The sequence below is a fragment of the Centrocercus urophasianus genome, unplaced genomic scaffold (genome assembly GCF_019232065.1).
Source record: "Centrocercus urophasianus isolate 14NV4802_14NV808 unplaced genomic scaffold, USGS_Curo_1.0 seq_20, whole genome shotgun sequence".
NCBI lineage: Eukaryota > Metazoa > Chordata > Aves > Galliformes > Phasianidae > Centrocercus > Centrocercus urophasianus.
Window position 1 is genome coordinate 20,491,914 of NW_024884756.1, and position 21,000 is coordinate 20,512,913.

Sequence of the window (21,000 nt, forward strand, 5' to 3'; positions counted from 1 at the left end):
GTTTCTTTTCTTAGAAAAGTTTGTTTCCCTTAACTCTGAATTGCATATGAAGCAGTATCTTCTGATATGTGCTTATACATTATACATTCCCCTTCAACTCTAATGCTTCTGAGTTAGTAATTATACATTTCATGTCTTTTAAATAAAGCAGAAATTCCAGGCTTTAGCCATTTGCCAGTCAGCAAAAGTTACTGCGGCTGTGAACTATTAGGGAGAATGATAATTCTCCTGGATATTCAGCCACTTTTGATCCTGTGAGTCTATCAAAATATTATCAGTATCTGTATTTTCTATAACACATTTCATCAAAATTCACTTGAGAACTCTTCACAGAGGAGGTAAATATCTTACACCATGTAAGAGAGAGAAGTCAAAACACAGGGAGGCTGAGTGGCTTCCCCAGATTTTTTCAATGGGTCATTAGTGGGATTACAGCCTCAGTTTCTTGATGCTCTTTCCAAATAGTGCTACCTGTTCATAGTTATGTCTTACTTCCTGCAAAGAAATCACTAACAATATAATGATATTGTAATTTCAGAATCAACAACACATTCTTGGAGTAAGTTTTAAGAGACAGTTTTTATTAAAGTGCTGCTTGGTGTGCTAATTCTAATTCTTATTAAGATGACCACCAAACAGATCACACAAGGCACATCAGTGCACATCAGTGCTATTTTCCAGCACTGGCCTCAGAATTAGAACTAATGTCAGTGAACAAGTGAACACAAGTAGCGAACCTAAATCCTGCCTAGAAGCAAGATACCATTAAAGAGGATTTTAGCTCTCTAGGTCACAACAGCAGGACCACAGAGTTCACAGCACTTTTAAAAAGTGTTTGAAATCACACAATGCAACAGTAGGACAGTTGCTATACTTGTTAGCTTTTACATTAAGATCTATTTATTTTAAATGATGTTTTATATTTTCCTTTCAGTTTCCACAGACTTTGAATTGGCAGAAGCAATTAGAGTAAAGCTATACAACGTATCAGATGGGCCATTCGAATTTTGTTGTGAAAGGAGTTAATTGTATTCCCATTTAAGCAGTCCTCTTCGTGTTCTGAGATTAACAAACCAATGAAGAAAAAGGACCATTCATGTTTTCTTTTGGCCAATGAAAAGCAACGATATTTATTCATTTACACTTGGATCAGATGTATAAGGATTTACTTCTGTTTTTAAACTAAAAAGAATATCGTAGAACAAATTTAGTGATTACAGAATATGGTCCATGGATATCCTACAAGCACAAAGGAACAGATTAGATCCCACTTTTGAGTGACTGGGAAGATCACATTTAGGAGACAAGGGATTTCAACTCAGATATTTTCTTTTGAACAAGCATTTAAAAAGAAGGTCTGGCATATGCAGGAACTGAGACAAACCACATATAAGTCCACACAGCCTTAAGTTAGAACTTCAATCACATCAAAATAAGTAATAAAGAATTAACCACTTTGGGCTATGTTACCAGAATTCCAATTTTTATTTCAAGTACTGCATTTTTTCATTGCACCTAATATGTTTTTTATTTTATTACAGTCATATGTTACAATACTTTAACACGAGAGTCCTACAAAAATTTCCTCCTTTAAACTGAATTAAACTCAAGCCCTGTGTGCTAGCAGGGAGAACCTGGCTCCATTGTTCTTTTACCTTTATATATGAAAGGTTTCCCATTACCACAGCTTAGCAGGGAGGCAATGCCACTTGGCAAAAATAAAGTTACATTAAGTGCACTTGCTGGAACTGTTTATACTCTGTTCCCGAGAAATAAATTGAATACTTGATAGTATAACACAACGAGAGGTATGGATGGCAGAGCTCGGATGGGATGCTGGCACGGGGGGAGCGGGGAAGTGTTGCTACCCCAGGAATTTATTTTTAAAGTGTCTGCTATTTCATGCAATCTGGTCTATTTCAAAGGCAAACAATTTGCTCTTCAGAAGTATCTTTATGAGCCCCAAGGGATGAAACTCATCCCTGGCAGAAATGATTTAGCAGTATCCAGAGAGGGGGTGAACTCCTTGAGAGGCAAGAGAATAATTTTTTGAAGGGTGGCAGAATTTTAACAAGGGCCTCTAGTGAGTTCTTGTGAACCCCTTTCAGCACATCACTGTTTTATTAAAATATTCTTCTCAAAATACTGAAACACTGACAGCTCCTGTAAGCTTGCCAAAAATTGAGTAAGGAATAAAAATAAAATGTTAACTTGACATGTGTGAATAATTTTGATTTGATGATAACACCTTTTGGAATCGAGGCCATATTCAAAGCTGACTCGTAACACATTCACATTTCTAAGTTACATGAAATAACTCAAACTTTTCAGGCATTGTTCTGGTGTGGTAAAATGAGGAGATGTCAGACACTGTGCTCAAGAATTTTTCTGAATTAACTGAAGTTAAAAACATCTTAGGTCTTCCCATTTGACCCTAGAAAGGGCTAAAGGGCATATTTGGTGCTTGCAAAGCAGGCTGGTTAATGCCGGCTGCCTGGTTAGGGTAATAAACTGCCATCAGACAGATCAAGTAAACACCAAAAGACAGGTGACTTGTGTGGATAATTTTGAGATAATTCATTGCTAAATCAGAATACAGTGTTGAGAAGACATTTTAAGGAACATGCATACTGCAGTAGGATTCGGCTTGTGCTGTCTTGCATGGATCTGTTCCACCTCTACCTTCCACTTGGGAATATTCCCACCACCAAGGACAGGCAAGGCAAAAAGGAAGCTCACTCACACAAATTTTATGAACCTCTTTGGGCAAATCCTTCAAATGTTTTGTGTAAAAATCTCTCTAACAAAGACCTAAGCCACGCAATTCTTTACACTCCCCATATCTTACCGCTATTCACACTAGAACCTCAGATGATGAATTTTAGTGTTGTAACATTGAATTGGCTTTATTTTCCCTCTGTTCCACTATACTGTTGTCCCTGCTCCTGAACTCTTGCTAAGTAAACAACACTTAATGACAGAAGGGTTGGCAGTGGAATGGCTGTCACCAATATTAATTTATCCATAAATCTTTGATCAAACACTGTAATCAGGAAAGCTGGAGAGCAAAGCTGAATGTGGAAAATAGCCTTAGACAGATAAAATATAAACTAATTCTACCATGAGCAGTGGTATTTCCTCCTGGCCATAATCAAGGAAACTTATCTATCACAGCAGTGGGGTTGCAAGTTTCTAGTAGAGTGTTTGTACCTAGAAGTCATTCTTTTGTGTGCAAAAAAGAGAATTCTTAGGCATTGTATTTTTAGATATTCCTAAAAGGTATCTTTTAGGATCTCCTTTGGGACAGTTTCTCTTGTAGACACGGCTACTGCACACTATCTTTGGAGAGAAGTGACATTTATCTCCAACTCATGGCTTTCTCTTGGGTCCGCTTTGTAAGTCAAAGTGATAAATCAAGACCTCAGAGGTTAATTGATTGTGTAAAAACACATGTGACACAAACTCACCATCCTCTGTTTGGCTTGTATTCCTCTGCTTGACTCAGTCAGACTGTCTCCTTTTGGCTGATGAAAACCCTGATCAGGACAAAAACACAAGTGAACATTTTTGTTTTCCAGTGTCATGGCACATTTCCATTGCTTCACTGGCCCCGGTATGTATTTAATTTACTGTGGATCTGAAGCATAATTTTAGGATGTGAAGTATTTCTCTTTTCGCTCCTACCCAAAAGCGTGAGAAAACATTGTTAAAGAGTATGAAGCAAGTGGGCGAACAGTTAATGAACAACTATTCCATGAGTGCAGGAGGTTTTATTTGCAGGGACCAAATTCAGGGGCTTTGTTTCAAAAAACAGAAATAGGCCATAGTGGTAAAAGTAGGAAAATGGGTAAATGAGGCACTCTGGACCATACTTTGTTATCATTTGGTGAACACTCAAGATCAATGTTAATGCATTTTAAAAGAACAGACTCCCTACTTAAACTGACTCCTGACTTTGAATGGTTCTATTTAGACATTCTTCTCTTTCTCATATGTACAGATTTTATGTTTGTCCCATTACTATATAGAGCATAAATCATGCAAAATGGGTGAGGAATGAAGACAATTTTAGCTGGGTTCAGTGAACAAGTTATACTGTCTCTCTTTTCCTGAATATAAAATGTTTGAGCTTTTTACATTATATGCATGTAAGCAAGTTAATGACATATTACAGCTGAAATGCCGATTCTCATCAAAGTTAGCAAATTGGACTTCAGACTCCTATTGGAAATAAACTCAGTTTGGTTACATTACAGAAGGTTCTTCAAATGTATGAAGGCATAATTTACAGAGGTTACAGAAATAGATGCCATTTGTCTGTATACTGTAGAAACGACAAGTTAGAAGATGCAAGCTCAGGGAGGATTTAAAATTTCTCTTAAGAAAATACCCAACAGAAACCCTGGCAATAGGAAATTTTGTCCCGTTCGCTGTTTCACAATCTCTAATTTTAATATCTTATCAGTTTTCCCAAATGCCATATTTGTCTGAAGTTCAGTTATCAAGTACTCCATCCTGATTAAATTTACTCTTTCACTGTCTGTCATTAATAAACACTGTATTCTTTCTTCTAGGCTGTATCTTCTCAACTGCTAATTTCTACTCTATTTTCATCTTTAATTCTATGATAAATCTTCTCTCTCTTTACTTCAAGATATTCTGGCATTTTCTTCCCTACAACCTTACCACCAATCATCTCTTTGTGCTCATCATGACTTGATAAAGTCCCATTTTTTCTCAAGAAGGATCAACCAGTCCTGACCAGCCCTTTACTTGAACTGAGAAATCCCAAATCCAGCAAACAGCTGCATGCACACTGACACAGCCAAGCACACAGCCACAGGCGGGCTTGGAACAAAACCTGCCCAGCTAGACTTCAGGCCACAGATCATGGCACATGGCACAGATTTTCCCCACATTCACAGGGATAGGAGGAGACATTCACAGAGAAGAATCATCTTTCAGCCCCAGCAAATGAGGCAAATGCAGTTGGTATGGGTGCAAGGACAGAGGAGCAGAAAGGCAATAGGCAGCATGCAGTAGGCAGGAGGGCACATCTTTGAGCCTACCACTGCAGACTGTGCCAGGAGCAGTACCTCACAAACTCACAGAATTGTAGGGGTTGGAAGGGACCTCTAGAGATCATCTAGTCCAAGCCCCTGCTAAATCAGGTTCCCTACAACAGGTCACACAGGTAGGCATTAAGGTGGATCTTGAATATCTCCATATTCTATATGAATAGACTCCACAACCTTTATGGGCAGCTTGTTCCAGTGCTCTGCCACTCTCACAGTAATGATAACAGCAAAGTTGTAACTCCCTGGCAAGAATGTAAAAGGGCTGAGAATTGGTTCCTAGAAAAATATCCTCGAAGCACATCCCATACCTCCTCAGAAAATAGGGAGGTTTGGCTCTCACATCGTTTCTTGATGAAAAGTTGTGCTGGTTTCCTGATCTGCTACTACCACCTCTCCAAATTTAGAATGTATGAAAAGATACCAAACAAGTATCAGAGCAAATACATGAAGAAAGCTATGACTAGAACCTACAAGTCCATCTTTCACTTGGCAACAATGTCCTGTATGCCCATGGACTGCAACAGAGGAGCTTACACCCAGTGCAGGGTCACTGCACCAACTGAGCTCCTTCGCTGCCACAGGACATCTTTGGAATAACAGTAGAACTACATGAGTGCTTTCTGCTTATTCGTTTGTCTTGTGGACGCCCAAACTGTGCCACTCTGTAATATCCTAGCGGTCTAAAACCCAGGACAGAGCAGCCAAGACTTTTTCATCCCAAATGTTGACCCATAAAGGGCACAAAGAAAAGCAGTAGCATGTTTATCAGCTAGAATGAGATGTATATCTTGTTTCCACCTGCTCAGACTTGAAAGACATCACCTCTCTTTAGCAGCTCATCTGGCTGCTTCAGGCTCTGGCTTCAGGCCACCTCATGACGGTACATGAGCACAGTTATGTTATCATTTCAAATGACAATTCATGACAAGCTGCTAGTACGGTGATAGTCCTCCTTGCATGGTCCACGTCTGCAGATTATTATAAACACTGACTGTGAGACAAGGCTCAATGGTTCTCTCAGTCTTATCCATCCAAATATACTGACTTCACTGGTCTTTATTGGTCTAACTCTCAGAATTTGACCAGTTGCTTTCAGCCATAAGAAATACTGATGATGTGGGAAAATGTGTTTCAGTTAAAATAAGTCTATCTGCTGCCTCATTCTAAAGCGAATTCACTGAGGCAAGTGACTCTGGAAGAGCTATTTGCAAAATATCTTCTAGCTTGTCATCTTATATAGACTAATTGAGCAATAGTGTTGCCAGTCATTGCTACTTAATTGTGTGATCACTGGAGAACACACAGCCCAGCAGCACACTGACGTCCAGGCATGCAACCTGCACTAAAGAGGTTATGCTGCCTGTCAGTGACACGGGGTACCCCAAACCTCCATAATGCTGGCCAAGCACAAATGAAGAAATCATCTGTAAACTATTTTTCTTATTATTTACATCTGTTTGTCAGTATAGCAACTCAAAGCAAAAGAAACGCATTACACAAACTGTATGGATTTTTACTACAATTTCTGATACAAATTTTAACAGGCGAGAAGGACAAACTCCCTCCATGTGACCTAGATTTGAACGACACTGTTTGGAAATAGCTGATCTGAGAAATGTGAAGAACCTTTCCATCAAAACTTTGAATCCTCTGCTGCACAGGCACCTCTGTGGCTTTGGCTCTCACACAGTTCAGATTCCTTGGAAACAGAGCTGAGCCACATCCAAACATCAGTGGAGGATCCACAGAGGAGGATGACAAAAATAAGATTAAAAATTAAAAAAATACATGTACATTTTGTAATAAATATACATATTTCCATTTTAGGTTCATTTCTGAAAAATCAGCAAGAGAAAAGGATTTTCAGAAAGGATTTGCCAGCGGGGAAAACAAAGTTAGGGCAATTATTTTTACATTATTATGTACTGGTCTGTTTTGCCAAAGCTGTTGGTGCTGCAGCCATCCCATAATAACAGGCATTGAAGCAGAATACACTTTCACCCAGCCCAGACATTCAGCTGCAAACTCTGTGCTGGGAGTCAACCCTCCTAATTTTGTCTGTAGGCACAAAAAGCTAAGAGATAGTTCTTTGGCTAGGAAAAATTCTGTGAGCATCAGTAAATGGGAATAAGAGCTTAACTACTATCATTTTAGAGATAAACATGCTCATATTGGACCTCTAAGAGGCTATAATACACAGAACCTCCTCCATGAGCATTTCTGTATGAGGAGGAATAACACCAGGCTATGATACAAGGCACTCTTTCCATCAGCATGCTGCAAGCTCAGTCAGTGCCAGATACAGAAATTTTATTTCTCTGGAAATACTTCTCGCTCACTATTTTGGGTAACTCATGGAAAACAACAGCTCTGTAGCACCTGCGCTTGCGATGGGGCTGCAGGCTGGGAGGCGGCCGGCTCCCCGGCCGGTCCCTTGTGCCACCTGGTGTCCGGAGCGCGCTCCTCGCGGCCCGCAGCGCCTCGGGGGGACGCAGGGCTCCATCCTCCCTGCCCAGCATGCACCGGCTGCTGCGGGGCATCTCTGCTCCAGGGCCATCTTCCGTTCAGGGGTTCCAAAAAGATGCATTGATTTATTGTTACCTTGTGCGGACTGACTAACGATGCATTTGTTTTGACCACATTACCCTGAATCCCTTTCAATGCAGCACCAGTGAGCTGAATTCCTTTCATTGCCTTTTGAGGCTGTCTAGATGGCAAGATGTGAGAGCTTACCACTATTTAGTGCCGATGACAACTGAGAAATACGTATCCCTTCTCTAACAAAAATGCACGGCAGAAAAAAGATTCAGGGCACACGCCTGCCAATCACTGGAAATTTTGATGTATTTAAGCCAGCCACCTAATTTGCTTGCTGTTCAGAGGTGCTGAGCATTCAGCACAAGCGTTCTAAGTGTCTCAACATCGAAAAGATAAATACCAAGGACCCTATTTGGATACTGTGAATTTAGGTACCTAATTTTGGCCACGTGTTTTTTTAGGCATGGAGCTTTCCATGAAAAGAAGCCTCTGCCTGACCCATATAGGGAACAAGGAAAAGATAAAAGAATGTGTCTGGGTTTTCTTTGTGTACATGGAGAGACTATACCATGTGCAGCACTGTTCTAACGCATGAAAAGAAATGTGGCTTTATATGATTACTTTATTTCTATATATTGCTTTAAATCTGTGTACTTTCGAGCTCTATCTAGGCTAGCAAGCAGCAATACTGTAGTGCCAGCAGAGCTGTTCTTCTTGTCCTTTAATCTGACCCAGACGAGGAACTACTAAAGATCTCACAAGGAAATCCAATCTTTGGAAATTACCAGCATGAATTCTCAATCAAATAGGCCGAGGTAACTTCTGATAAGCTTCTGAACCCAGCCTCCAAGGCTTTTGATGTTCATTCCTAGTATATAGTACCATCTATAACATTTGCTACTTCTACTCCCTGCAAGCATGCTTCACCTCTCTCTTGGCATCAGTTATTAATCCTATTTTTCCTCTTTTTGAGCATGTAACCATGGCTCACCTCTAATTTTGTTACATTCCTTCATTTTTAATCATATTTGACGTTCATGTAAGGTGTTAGATTGATAATGTAGAAAACCAGAGTCCTCCCTTTATCCAAAGGATGAGCACAATATATGCATCAATGGAATGCATAAATGAGTCCTACCACATCCATAGTCAGGTTAGCGTGAACTAGAGAAAGTACCTGATCAGACATAGGTGCTTTTGGTATAGAAAACCAGAGTTAAATAATACACCAAAAACTGTCTGTTTATTCAAAGTGTAGAAAAAACTATTGAATCACAGCATGTGCATTTTCCTGTAAAGCTGGGAGGAAAGGCAGATGTTTTGGCATTGCTTTTTGCATACTCTATTTCCAGTATATCTCTCTTTTGCCCAGAGAGAAGTCCCATGCTTTGCCTTTGCTGCAGAACTAGCTTGCTCACCCAATTCTAGTGGCTGAAGGGAATGCCTTTATACTGCATCTGCCCTACATTATACTTGGTTTTCTAGTGTTTTATTTTTGTGAGTATGCATCTAGCAAGTTTTGGCATATTAACCTAGGGAAGTTTCCTGAATTATACCTCAGCTTTCCAGGTCCTTTGCTGCACTTCTTCTGAAGCTGTTTTGTACACATACACACTTAAGTGCGGCTTGGATTGAATGTAAAGAGTCATTATAGTGTTCTTCACAATCCTACTGCACTATAAGGCACTAAGTACACCCTTGTGGCTAGTGCATTCCAGTGCCCCGATTCTTCACTGTCTTGCACCTGCAAGAGTTATTTAAACCACTCAAAAATGGGTGTAAATCACTACTGAGCCGGAATTGCAGAATTTTACACTCTATAGAAGTAATAATGAGATAAAAGAGCAAAGAGGTGGAAATATCAGTGTTTTTTTCCTTCCCTTCTGTTCCTGTCATTCAAGTGCACAATTCAGAGAAATTGCTGTGGTCTTCTGAAATACATCTGTGCACAGCCCCGAACAACCATGCAGACATACATACAAGGACGCACACAGGCCCTGACACAATCAGTACCACAAACTTTTGGGAAAGCTCAACCACCATAGTGAAATGTGTGTTACAGTGCTCCTGTTCCTGAGGAGCCTTTTAGAGACTGATCCTAAACAAACCGAAATCACTGTAATCAGTCCCTGAGACTGTCGAGCAACAATTAACCTTTAGGTGAATCTTCTATACAACAGGGAAGAACATTTGGGTTTATGTTTAGGCAGCTCTCTCTCTTTGTACATAAACACCTGCTCTTTTGTTTTATCCAAGCTAAGGAAATTTGAAGTTTGGATCTTGTGAATAATAATGAGCATTTCATACACTTAGGACGAATGGAAAGAACACTTAATTATATTCAGCTATAAGATGTAACTCACCAAGTGTTTCTATGCTTTTATTAATCTTTCATGCATGGCAAACAAGAAATTAATTACTAAAGGTCTTTCACATATTCCAAGCTATATGTTAAATTACTTTAAAGAATATAGCATTCATCTGATTTCAAATATATAATTTCTAGTGAAATACTGGCATAAGGACTGAGCTGTCCAGCGATGGAAGTCCTTCACTCCAAGCCAGCCACATCTAATTATAAAAGATGAAGGCTTTGAAAATTTACATAATTGCTAGCTCTGGTAGGGGTCGGTAACATATTTGCATTAGCTACTTATGCTTCATACCAACACTTTTAAGCACCACTTATCAAAAATAAGTCTACCAAGTCAGAGGTGCGTAGGTGGCTAAATAAAGCCTGCTAAATATGGGTAGCACCACCTCTTTACGTCATGAACAGACATATGGGACTCGTGGGGTATTTTGTCCTGTTTATCACTTACACATTAGAGTAATAGGTACATTAGAAATGCTCTTGATAAGAATTAATACCTTCTGCTCTCTTAGTGTGCATTTATTACAGCTATTTACCATGTTTTTATACACAGTATTTGTTTGGTTTGATTTGCACTCAGAGTTATTCTTTTCTCCCCTGTCTGTCTCTTTTCTTAAACCCTCACTCCAGGCAGGAGGACAGTTCCTCAGTGCAGCAGAGAAAAACCCTCTTGTCCAAATATCTCTCTCTAATTCATTCAGAATTCTTCCCTGTTCTTCCTATAGTGTAAAAATTCTTCTGGATCCATAGGTATATGAAGGGAGAACTGTTCAACAGAAAATGACAGACCACTGCACATATTTCAAAAGCGCTGTTTAGAAAAGAGTCACATTATGTTACAAACAGGTCTTCTTATGTTTGATGTCAGCAAGTGAGCTTTAAGGAGCCTGACACTGTTCGAACTTTTTTTTTTTTTTAATTTACTTTATTGTATACAGTGATTTAATGGTTTTTGAACTTTGGATCAATTTGATGACATTGTGGCTGATCCATTTTATCCTTGCTTTTCTGGGCCACTCTTTCGTTCTGAGGCTCCAGTCTCCCATATTCCTCAAAAGGCTCATTAGGCCCGATCTCTTTTAGCCTTTTTGCTTTTTCTCCTTTCTTCCCCATGCTGGACTCTGGTTCGCTTTATTCCTTAGGTCCCCCTATAGGTAAGCCTAAGATCTTATCCCCTGTTCTCTTTAGCTTGCAGCCAGCATTTGATTCTGTTTTTTTAACCCTCTCTATGAATTACTAGGCTTGGGCACAGCTCTATCATGCCAAAAGCTCTGTCTAGGAGAGTCGCAGTTTAATTTGCACAATAAAGTGTAATGATTTTACCCAGAGATGCATGACACAAACAAAACTGAGCAACTTCCAGAGAGTATGTTGGACAAAAAATAATCTTCTGGAATGGTGCAGACTTCTATGCAGTGAATAAACTGCTTAAGGTCAAAAGTTAAAGTAGTTAAGTATTTTAAAGAATTATTTGCAGAAAGACTCCAAATTAATCATTTTTGCATGAATATGGTGTGTAGAATTGGCTATTTGTTCTAGCATATTGTCTTGTTTTCTAACTACATCTCACATGCAGAAGATGAGGTTCCTGCATTATCTGTACTCTATTGATGAATACATAGAAGTAAGGCAGTGCCTTTTAGAGCACACAGATGAAATAGAATCAATCACATGCTGTTCCTCAAGCACTGCCAAAAGACACGTGGAAAGAAATCAATCCACTTACCTGATTCCACACCAAAACAAAGCATTTTAAACTTCATTACAGCTTTGATGCAAAGACTAATACAAATTTAAATTTCAGGCTACCTGGTGTTCCGTTGTGTTTCTCTGCTAAATCTATTTTAGTTTTTCTGTCACCTTTCCATCACCTCTATCTTCTCTATTGTCTTAATACTGTGGCCATAGATAGATTGAATTCTCACAACAACATTCTAAGAAAAAGCTTTAAAAAATGAAAATTAGGAAACCCTTCTAACGTTCAGAAAAAAGTCTAAAGCTGATTTATGTGTAGAAATTTGAGGTGGCCGTATATACATCTGAATATTGCTACAAGAAGTGTATCTGAAGATGCCTCTTATTCCACTACTAGAACACATTTCCGGTCAGTGTCCAATGACACAAAACAACACAGTTTGTGAAGTAAAATCCAGGCTTGTGAGTTTGCATAGCATTGTCCTTCTAGCGTGCAGAACAGATTTACAAAAGAGTATCACAACAGGACACCTCCTGGACAACTTCTTCATGCTGACTTGATATTAGGCAAGTGATACAAGTTCAGATGAGTATAGAAACAATCTGAATGGTTTCGAATAACTGGTCACAGGAAATTCAAGTTAACCTTAACTGTCTTCACTCACTTTATTCTTTTCTTTGAAAGCTTATTCTGCTTTACATTCCCTGGGCAACCACAAATAAACATACATGTATTTTTAATACATAGAAGGAGTTACCACAGGCATCATAAATATGAACTCAGTGAACACCTTCAAGGGAATTTACTTGAATATGAGACCTTTCTATATACTTCTGTCTCTCTCTCCAGCATAAGATAGGAACTCTCCTATCTCTTTGTCCCTACTGTGGCCAAGTAGCTACTACTGAAACTTATAAACTTTCTATTAACTGGATAGCAAGATAAACCACACCCAGATATTTTTTGTCTGACTTCCCTGTTTCAGAAGTGTTTGGAGTTTAGTCACTCTTATTTCATGAGAACTCTTTATTCCAACAGATTTTTCCCTACTGGTGCAATGATTTCTATCATTCCCAAAGGAAGTGATTTATTCAACATATTTTCACAAAAGCATTCTTAAGACTCCACTATTGCTCCAAATAATTCTTCTTTGTCTGTATTTTTTAATATTGCTGTTTATTTTAACCGTAGTTTCATTTGTCATGGTAAACTTCTTACACAAGGAAGAATTTATAAAGGCAGCACCAACAGTTCCTACAAATGACATTCTTTTTTTCTGAATGTCTTAAGATGGAGGAACGCTAGTGCTCAAAAGTAAAAGACTGAATTTCAGATCAAATAAGCACAGTTGTTGTTCTATGTAAACAGCATGACACTCATCATAGCAACAAATTACATACTTCCTTCATTTAATCCCTAAGCCTACATCAGGGCAATGGGGAAACCTTCCACTCCCCACACCACAGAATCAGAGGGTGGCCTGGGTTGAAAAGGACCTCAAAATCACCTAGTTTCAACCCCCCTGCCACAGACGGATCTCCCAGTAGCAGTAGGTGAAACCTTGCCTTCACGTAAATGAGTAGAAAGCTTTGTTCACACTTGTCACAGTTCAGCAACCACGCCCTTCACACACTTGTAATGGAGACAGGATTCTCCCCACTCTGGCTAACTGGCTACTAACAAAACCCATTAACTACCTATTAGCTGGACAGCCACATCAGTTTCTAGTCTTGTGGCTATGATGAACACCATGGGTTGCTCCTGAGTGGGATAAAGACAAATGAAAGAGGGAAAAGAAAGAAGAACAAAGCATGTGAACAGCACTTGTCTATAGTTCAGATGGAACACTTACATGATAACAATAGTAACATGAACTTCAAGTCTCAATTAATGAATTAATGTCTGTGAAGCTAACCATGATTTTTGAATGAAAGGCTTTTCCAAATGACAAGAGATTTGTATGGCCCACAGTGAGATAAGCTTTTATTTCTCTAATGCTTAGAGGTCAGAAGTTGGATCTGGAATAACCACTTTCTATTCCTAAGTAAACAGGAATACGTACTTTGGCAGAAGCACGCAGTCCAGCCCCCATTCCCTCATCCCTCTGCCAGGCAGATCAGTGGCCCCCACGGAGTTACTCTGATTGACTACACTGAGACTGGGGGCAAAACCAAGGCTTACTGTCAAACATTGTTTTTTATGTGTTTTGTTCCTTGGTATCAGTCTTTACCTGCCACGGAGGGCCAATTGTGAAGTGCGCTGATCAAAGCACCTTCTTCTCTCTGCCCTAAACAACCTGTTTCCAGCTGCTGTTTTGCAGTATAGGACTAAGCAAAGTCCAAGGTACTTCAAATCTCCTTTACAGAATAAGTCTATGTTGCTATAATTTAGAAATCAGTGCAGTTCAAGGGTGTATTATTGTGTGTGAATGATAAACTGTAGTTCATGACCTGGGTCTAATGGTTACTTTATCAGTTGCAGTGGACAATTAAGCGACTGAGTACTGCAACTGACAGTGAAGAACAGATTTTGCCTTCGAGCAGCTTTCAGGAGTTAGATTTCGCTGTATCATGTTCAGAAAGGTCAGAGCTCTGGCCAGATGACCAGTATAGAAGTGCAGATGGCACTGTATGTCACCTGGCTGCTCTGGGCCTCTGCAACCTGCTGCAGAGGGCTTGAGTTCAGGGAAAGGTTATGGGCATATGCAACTGCAGCGCATTATGGGCTCATGAACAAAATCACTCCCTTCACAATGAGGATAAAAAAAAAGATCAGTACAGCAGCTTTGTCCAAGATGCAAACACAGATTCCAGCCTTTGTCAGGTGCTATATAAGGAAAGGAAAGTGCTGTGAATCTTAATTCTGACCATCATCTCACCATCATCACAATATGGAAATATGTTTATAAATACTTATATTTACAGTATTCTCTGCTCCACCCTGATACCTGTGTAGTCCCTTTTTTCATGTCTAAGGTCACAAAAATTAAAGGTGAATTTTAAACATTCAAGCAAAGAAGCACGATAGTAAGAAAATAATTAATACACATAGTTTAGACTTGCAAGTGTAAAGCAGGCAATTCCGTCTGCTGCTCATCACAGCTGATCAGAGATTTACTATGATGGAAATCACAGAAAACTCTGTTCATAAACCTCAGTGCTCTTTTTCCTTAGAAATTACCTGATTTGTATAAATTAATTCATCAGAACTATGAATTAATACACAATTAGGTATAAGTTTTGCAAACAGAAGTGTGCATACTGAAAGAGAAGATGGGAAGGCTACCTCAGAAAGAATTACTATAAAGTTTATTTCATTCTAAAAATGGATTCAGGTGATCTATAACCAAAGCAAAAACTTTTTGTCAGCTAGGTCTGTGGTGTTTTCTATGAGGAACCTGAAAAAGAGGTAAGACCATCTTCCAGAAAATTTTTATGCTACTACTAACTACTACTACTACTACTAACTACTTAGAATGCTCATTGGCTGATTTCACATGATTAAAGTTTCAATGCTTCACTGTAGAAAATACAAATTTTAAAAAATAAAGTAAATGGACTTTTTCTGCCAAAATAGATGATTCAGATACAAGTTCTTGCTGCTGCAGGTGTGTGGAACCAGCAGCATTTAAAAGCTGGTGCACAGGTTGAGCAGCTAAAAAAAGTTCTTTGAGTTGAATGAAGCTGAATATAATTTCTAATAGCAAAACAAACCCCTCTGAACTCAGTTTCATATAAAATGTTTATGTGAACTCATATGAAAAACCTGATTTTAAACTGTTGCTTTTTACCACTTCCTAAAGTTTTGAATAAGTACATTTTTGGGGAAACAAACAAAAAACCCCACAACTATCTCTACAATAAAAGACAAATGAAGCACTCTGAAAATGTCAGCATGAAGTCTTCCTGCTTAAGATTAAAATATATTTGCAGAACTTTAATAGAATTTATGAATAAATTTTTACTTCCCTAAAATATCTGATTTTTATTGTTTGTTTTTAAACATCGGAAGATGCTATTTAACAAAGTTACTTCCTCCTCCTCTAGTGAACAGACTTTTTTCATAGTATTTTAGATTGGATGTCGAAGGAAAAATACAAATAATTAATAAGCATTCAATACTGTGTTCAAGTCAAGCAAAAAAACCCACTGAAGATGTCAGGAGCTTTTGTTTGTGAAAGCATAGCTGAAGACTCCCCAGATGAGCCTTAGGATTGCTAATCATCTGTATTTTCGGTTGTTGGGTTTTTGCTTTACTAGGTGCCTCGCTCTGGCCCTCTCATTTATGATGAGGATCAGTTTGCTCAAGGGTGAAATCCTGCATGCAGCAATACTGCTTGCTCTGGGAGATACTAGCCATCCTCATGAGTAAGAGAATCAAGATCTCATGGCCTTTGTGTAACAGTTTGACAGTCGAAAACTAATTTCACACTTTAGTAGGGTTTGTTCTCAATTAAATGCATGGAGTACAGTGACATCTATAGGAGATTCTATGTCTCTACAGTGAAGTCAGTATTTTGTGCTATCATGTATACACCTTAGAGATTTTTCCGATATAATTTGTATGAAATATTAGAAGGTAAATTAATCATCAACATTTTAACTTAGTTTACATTCCTCTGGAGAGAGAAAGAGAACTAGAATGCATTCTGTAAGATAAATGCTCACAAACGCAGCTGGGAAAGCTGAAGGGAAAAGGAACAATTGCTATGGTAACCATATAATGGGATTTTAAAAAAATCATGGAAAGTGGGAAGAGAGAGAGAACAAGAACGCAGTACCAAATCTGTAATAGCTAATGAATGTTGTCACCATCAGTGGAATTTCTGCATGAAAAATTTTTAATGCAGTACATAAGAAAGCCACAGCAGAAAACAAAACACAGCCAAGTGTCTGACAGTCTTTCATAGAGATGTCACAGTGCTTTCTTCTTTCCCAGCTCTGCACAAGGCCATGTAACTTCTCATCGTAGCAAAGCCATTCCTTGTACAACAGAAGCCAAAGAAGAGTATGTTCTAACTGTTCCCTCTACAAGCTATTTTTGGGAAGGTGGTGAGGCCTTCAGACTCCACAGATCAGGAGATGAACTGGGAGAACCTGGCTCATTAACCACAGTAATGCTGAAAGGCTTTCAGGGGTTCCTGGAGCTAACAGGGCTCTTGCTCTTGGAGACTGCCTCAAGAAATATTGTGCAGTGTTCACCTAATATTTTTTCCTGTATTTTCATTCATGTATCTGAATATAGAAACAATCTCCAGTTTCTTTTTCATTTTTGGATATAAATAAATGCACTTTTTTTCTGATTTAAGCAGAAACTTACGTTTTTCATTGAGAATTCTTTTCATTTCTGATCAGATACACACATTTAGTTAACTTTCTTCAAATTTTCATATTTATGTGGAATGTTTCTAAATGGTTGCAGAAATGTTTTACTTATTTTGACTTTGAAAATTAATCCTGATTCAAAATGAAAATTATTGACAATGCTTTTAAACTTTTGTCTAAAAATGCTTCAAAGAAATAAAACATTTTTCACTTTCTTAGAAAACTGTTCTTACAGGAGCTAGGGGGAAGAGGAGAGGATGAACAACAACGAAACAAAATGTACCTAAAACATAGCATAATTAGGCATTGCTGGAGTTCAATTTATTTTTTTAAGATTACCGAGCCAAAAATTGTTTTGGTCTGAAAATGTCATCCTGCTTTCCACCTCCAATGCTACTTCTACACTGTCTGCTCCACAAGACAACTGCAACCACCAAAAGATACACCAGCAGGGGGTGGAAGGACTATGGAAGATATTACTAGGATTAAAAATCATCTTGAGACATTGAAGACATTATTTGAAATCCATGAGATTATTCAGTCAAGAACATTGCAAAATGGTGCTCTAAAAAAAAATTAAATGGGATGGATACAGCTGACCCCAAACTGAATAGAAGCCATGAGAGAAAATGTCATTTGGGGAACTGTTAGCTAGACTGCCAGAAGCAAGACAGAGAAGGTGATTATTCAAGTCTATTCAGCATTAGGAGGTCTCAGCTGGAATCCTGCATCCAATTTTGGACACTAAACTCAAGGATAGTAGTGGCAACCTAAAAGAAATCAATATAAATAACTTGTTTAGAGGAATGTTGAAAGGAATAAGCTTTGTTTACACACGATGTAACGTTCAACCTCAGGTAAACAAAGTACTATGAAGATGAGGACAGTGGCTTAATCTGCAGTTCTGTTAGTTGCTAGACAACAAATATTTAGTTATGCAAAAATGAGCAAATAGATTTTAGCATCTTAGATATAGGAGGTTTTTAGTAAAGTTAGAAAAGCACCTGTGAGCACTGGACCATAAGTACATAATCTTTTCTCAAGTACAACATCAGCTAATACCTATTGTTTACTTTAAGCCAACTTTCTTCATTTTCTGTGAATATTTTCAGCCAGCTGCATTTCACTGGTAGTTGCATGAGTATCACATGCAATGAACTGCAGTCATTGTATTACAACAGAAAATACCACACTTAGAGTTACTCATTTGAAAAGGATTAGCTGCTATCTATAACTTTCCTGTCTGCAGCAAGACTAACATTTAAAGAAAGTCAGAAGTTAATACAATTTCTTTTTCTCGCTCTCCAAACTCAAGCAATTCCATGAAACAAGTGATGAGCTAGTAATATACAAAAACATTTTTGTTCTGAAGTATGCACCATCCTATGTGGTTGCATCAAAATGCTTAATTTTTAATATTATAAATTGTCTAATTATTAAGCAAAACAATTTATTGCAGAAAGCTTGCGAAGTAATTAGCCATTTCACCGGCCTGTTTCAGCTTACAGCTTAAGTAGATTCTGGAACTATTCTTAAAAGCTGACTCTTCAAGCCTATAACAAAAGATGTAGCTCCCATCCTACTGGAGTCACAGTATTGCCACCGAGAAAGCAAGTGGGATTGGAGAGGAGGTATCAGTGCTCAAGTACCACAAGATTGTTATTCAAATGTATTTGCACGCCTCGGGCACCTGGTTTTCTTTTGTCCATTACCTACATGAGCCCTTTTCTCAGAGTAATTACACTGCATCCCACACCTATACTCTGTTGAGATCTTTTGGAAAATGTTATTTAAAGTGAAGAAGAGGAAGTAAGCTTTAAGATATGAGCCAGCTACTAGAAGAAAAATATTAAGGTACATAGTTTTCAGGTACAAAGTAAAATGCAAAAAAATCACACAATGTTCTAAGGTATTTGTTATTAAAAGGAAATATAACTAATTCCCATAGCAGAAAGTACCTTTTGAGTGATAGTTGCTATGGTAACTTATTAAGCAAAAAAAAAGAAAAAAAAATCTTGAATATACACTTTGTTGATACCTAAGTTAAGGATGCCTCAGGGCAGCCTAAAGAATGTCGATGAAGTGGCAATAAATAAATAAATAAATAAATAAACAAACTGAAAACAGTTGAAATATGATGATATTAAGAATCAAAACACGTATATTTTAGATAAGCCCTTTCAAATAAGAGGAAGGGTTACAGGATACAGTCACTGCTTCAGCCATTGTGGGTTTCAGTTATTAGGGAAGAAATCTGGGTTTAAGTCTCTTCAGAAGAATAGAGAATGAACAAACTACAATATCTTGTTCTTCCCCGAAGCTAAACTGGCATTTAGATACCAGTAGAGTGGAACTGACTTCCTTACTGTAGGGCCTCATTAAGGCATGGGGACCTTTCATGCCCAACCCTCCATCCCTCAAATACCCCCACCCCAAAATCCCCGCAGGTAAGTTTGAGAGAAAGAACTCCCAGCTATCATAAAAAAAAAAGACTCCAGAGGAATCTAACCATTGCCTAACAAACTGGCAGCAGATATGTATGCATTATTAAAGTGGCTAGCCACTGGATGTCATTGTTATTCCACAGAAACATAACAAAGAAAAATCTCTTTAACTGAAACAAATCTTTAAAGCCTCCTAAAACGAATGGCAACATGCACCCAAGTTTCAAACACATACTGTTAAAGTTAGTCCCAGCACCCTGCTTCCTGAATACAGTTAAATTATTTTTAAATGAACAACTAAGCTCTGTCCTGTATATGGGATTTAAAATAGCTGATTAAACATTGCATGAAACAGTACACTCTGTTGGTCTTGCACATTATCTATGTCAAAGACACAAAGATTTATTTATTTGTTTAAAGCATTCTGTTTTGACGTTAACTAATCTCCTGGTTTGCTACATGTGCTGCATTTTCATCCCTGCACCTGAGTCTGACATTGCACATCTAAGCCCCTTTTCAGCAAGAAACGTCAGCTTGTTCACACATTATTTCTACTCATGTCTCTTGTTTGCGAGTACAATCCAAAGTTGCAACCCCATATATGCACAGCTCTGTGCAGACCTGTTGTTGCATCCTTGTTCAATGTACAGTACCAGGAGTTTGCAGCAAATGCCTTCCACACCACAAGGGATTAAGAACTGCTTGCCCTGATGAACTGGGATACAGCCAGCTTGATTTCTGCACCATCCTCTACTGCTTCCAGGGTATGGCAACATAATCTCCACTTCCTGCAAAGTTCCAGATCTGGGAACCAATGCTTACTCCAGTGACTACCTCAGCAGGGAGTAATTCCCAACTTACAACAGTTCATCTTGTAACACCTCACACAGTAGTTTGTAGCTATGCACTACACTGAAAAGGCATCTCTAAGTCACAGTAGTTATAGGATTCCTGTCAGGCTAATTTCCTACTAGACCTGAGCTTAATTGTGTCCCATATCTTGTTGCTAAGCTTGATGCTGTCACTCTGTCCAACAATTACAATGGTCTTAGTGATGTGCTAGCCTGCTTAGAGTTTCATCTGTGCTCAATTTATTGAGAACTGGACTGGAGAGAAAGAGAATTATGCTGAGACAAGTAAGCTTTTACTTCTCTATTGAAATCTTAGCATGGAATCTTTAGATTTTTGTTTCCAGTTGTGCTTAGCAGGTACCAAGCATCTGCCTTACTCTTTTTCTAGACAAACAGCATCTTCTGCAGTCAGAGGAGGCGTGGATATAAGGAATGTCTAGCTCTAGCAACTAAATAGTCACCACTTGATTTCTGCAGCTGGGGGTGTAATCTCCTGCAGTAGATGTACAGAGAACATCTCGTTAATCCTTCCATTTCCCTGTTCACTCTAGTACTCAGAGGTGTAAATTAGAGGCAGATGTGGAAACTGGGAAGTCTTCCAGTTTTCTATTTCAGAAAGAAGCAATTTGCATCGTGGGCATTCAGATCTTTTCAGTCTATCACATCCACAGGCACCACAACCAGAGACTCTGTGT

The 21,000-nt window shown here is 38.6% G+C and overlaps 1 long non-coding RNA gene across 20 annotated transcripts in view; it reads right to left on the reverse strand.

Moving 5' to 3' along the window:
- The window catches only part of LOC122162355, a 310,769-nt gene that overhangs the window by 114,774 nt on the left and 174,995 nt on the right, over positions 1-21,000 (reverse strand). For all 20 annotated transcript variants that reach the window (XR_006169512.1, XR_006169508.1, XR_006169506.1 and 17 more), the window contains one exon: positions 3,468-3,536. This is a non-coding gene — a long non-coding RNA (uncharacterized LOC122162355). The remainder of the gene's footprint in view (positions 1-3,467; positions 3,537-21,000) is intronic.